Genomic DNA, 3,126 nt, shown 5'->3' with positions numbered 1-3,126 from the left:
GCTGTACATTTTCATACATTTCACCATGGGAACAGTGGTGGGCTAGTGCTTACTGTCTTACAGACAGTTCTGTTTGTCAGTGTGGTAGTGATGTTTTAAGTTAAGCATTGTTATGTAACAGATGCATTTTCATTGTGGCAATGTAATTCTTTTTCCCCAAGGGGTTGAATACAGAGTGTAAATAGGGGCTGCTGAACTACATCTGTAATTAATTAGTGTTGACTGATTCTCATCTTCAAGGCAAGTGTTTTTTTACTGTTGTACTACTTGAAGGCCTTGGCCTGGACAACAACATATGTTATGTTTTCAGATTACTGTATTAAATGTTTTGTTTGAGAGTTGCATTACTCAGTTATGTATTTCAAACACCTAACTGCTATATGAAATGGCGTATACAACTGAAACAGTAAACAAACATTTCTATGTATGCAAACTTGTGTGTAGTGTCATATTCTTTGACTTGTCTGTGGGTATACGTTTCATGCAATAACTGTCTTTTGTAGGAAACAATCAAACACTAGCCATTTTAAAAGGTGGCAGCTGTAGGAATACTGGCTGTTCGATATGCTGTGCACCCTCTAAATATATATCTTCTTATACATATCTATAAGTAGTAATATATGTATATGTGTGTGTGTGTATATATATATATATATATATATATATATATATATATATATATATATATATATATATATATATATATATATATATATATGTGTGTGTGTGTGTGTGTGTGTATGTATGTATCATTGGAATGTTTACTGCTTCCACATTGTACATTCCCTATGGTACACAGATTGTTCTGCATGATGAGGGTTGGGAGGGTGGCCTAATAGTTAAGGTGTTTGCCTTATACACAAAAGTTCAGGGTTTGTGTCTCACAAGGGATAATTGGCTAAGCTTAAAATGGCTCACAAGGGCAGTTAGCTTAGTACTAATCTATGAACCTATATGTTATTGATATCATCCTGACATTGTACAGCTGAGATTGATTACTGTTAACTTGTTTTGGGTATATTGTGTAGGTTCCTGGGTATGAGACTATCAAGTGTTGGCTATTGTGTTGCAAGGCAGATCTGTTCTGCTGTGGAGGAGGGGATGATATCAATAATTACAAGAGGTACTTATTTTGGGCCCCTTCACCCCGATTAACAGTGCCTTTAATCATATATTTATTTTCTGGGTCTACTGCTCTACATCGAAAATACACTTCTTCGAAATAGAGCAGTAGACCCTACACTTCAGCCAAAGTCCACTTAAACGAAAGTATACTTTCAATGAAGTCTAGTTCACTGGGTTATCCCCCAAAAAAAAAAAAAAAACACTAAAACATGTTTTTGCAGGGGGGCAAGCCCCCTGCACCCCCACACATCCCTTACTTAAATATACCAACTCCGAGATCGCAATACAGTGGGGAAAAGGGAATATTCCCATTCTGCACTGTAGTGTGACTGCCGAAGTCAATGTTCTAAGTTTCACTACTTCGAACAAGTGGACTCGGTGAGGTGGGGTTCAAAGTAGTGAAACTTCAAACATATTGATGGATCCCATATATATATATATATATATATATATATATATATATATATATATATATATATATACAGAAAACTGAACCCAGTCGGAAGGTATATCCAGTCGAGTATCACACTCAAGATTCACTCCAAGTCTGACAAAGAAAATCCTTGTAGCAGTATATCCAGTGTGATAATATATCCAAAATTCAGCAAAAGACTCCTTTTCAAATGTATAAGAAACTCTTTATTAACATTAGCGCTTTCGCGGCTATTCCGCTTCCTCAGACGTTGCGTTGGGCTTGTCTGGGCCAGACTGCAGAGTGTGGATGTCTAGTTTGCATCTATTTGTAGGACTGGGGCTGATCAACACAGCAATTGTACCCATTTCATAGTTATACACATCATATTAGTATTTCTATTTAGATTTCTTTACCTGCGTGTGCTGCAGTACATTATTTTTCTATTCAGATTGCAATTTACTACTGTAGAACCAGACTGAGATGTTAGTGGCAGTCACCGGATTCGAACCATGTTGTGTGTAAGATTGAACTACCGGCTTAGTCCTTATCAGAGTGAGCTACTGGGGAGATGTTGTGTGCTGTCTGTGACATTTTCATCTAATGCATATTTTTGTGCACAGTACTTTTATTATGACATATTGCATTATTTGTTTCCCATTTTCAGTACAAATTATGCATTAAAAAACAAACAAACAAAAAGACACCTCCAGTAGGATAGACAACTGGAACTTCCTTAAGCAGCAAATTTTCAGACAAAAGTAGAAAAAAGTCCCAAAAACCAAGGTGGTGGAAACAAAACTAATTTAATATCACAGTAAGCACTTTCAAACACAAGGTTCTTCATCAGACTGAATAAAATAACATCATCAAAATCAGAAATTTAAATACTTGGCCAATAAAAGCATCCAAGCAATTATCTATATAAATCACTGGGAAACCAGGGTTAAATGACAGGGTCTCTTTAAGACCTGTTCTGAAATCCAGGGATTTACATAGATGATTGCTTAGATGCTTTTACTGGCTGTGTAACTATTTAAATTTCTGATTTTTATTATATTATTTTATTCAGTCTGATGAAGAACCTTGTGTTTGAAAGCACATACTGTGATATTAAATTAGTTTTGTTTCAACCACCTTGGTTTGTGGGACTTGTTTTCTACTTTTGTCCACAAATTATGCATACACAACAGACATTGCTGTCACTGTTTGTGAAACATGTGCACATTAGCTGGATTGCACATTTGACTGTTTTACAACTACATACTGCAATTGAGATTCCTGAGTACACAGTGTAGATTTAAGGCTGCACCTGTTAGCCTTATACATTTCTCAGTACATTCATAGCTACATACAGCTGAAATTAAAAGGTTAACACAGGACAATGCTGGCAGCAAACAAGTCAAACACTTTCTGATGGGAATATGTACTGTTGCTTTTTTCAGTTATTTGACACGCCCATTCTAAAGTATGTAGACTAGCAGTGCTAAATCAGTTCACCTCAGTTAATGCATTCTGCAGGACATACACATTTCTATTTATCTGGTACAAGTGAGATGACACACATCAGTGTTTGGAATCACCTTTAT

Source organism: Protopterus annectens, chromosome 1.part1 (genome assembly GCF_019279795.1).
Source record: "Protopterus annectens isolate FY-2018-M chromosome 1.part1, PAN1.0, whole genome shotgun sequence".
Taxonomy (NCBI): Eukaryota; Metazoa; Chordata; order Ceratodontiformes; family Protopteridae; genus Protopterus; species Protopterus annectens.
Note: the sequence above shows the minus strand (reverse complement) of the source record.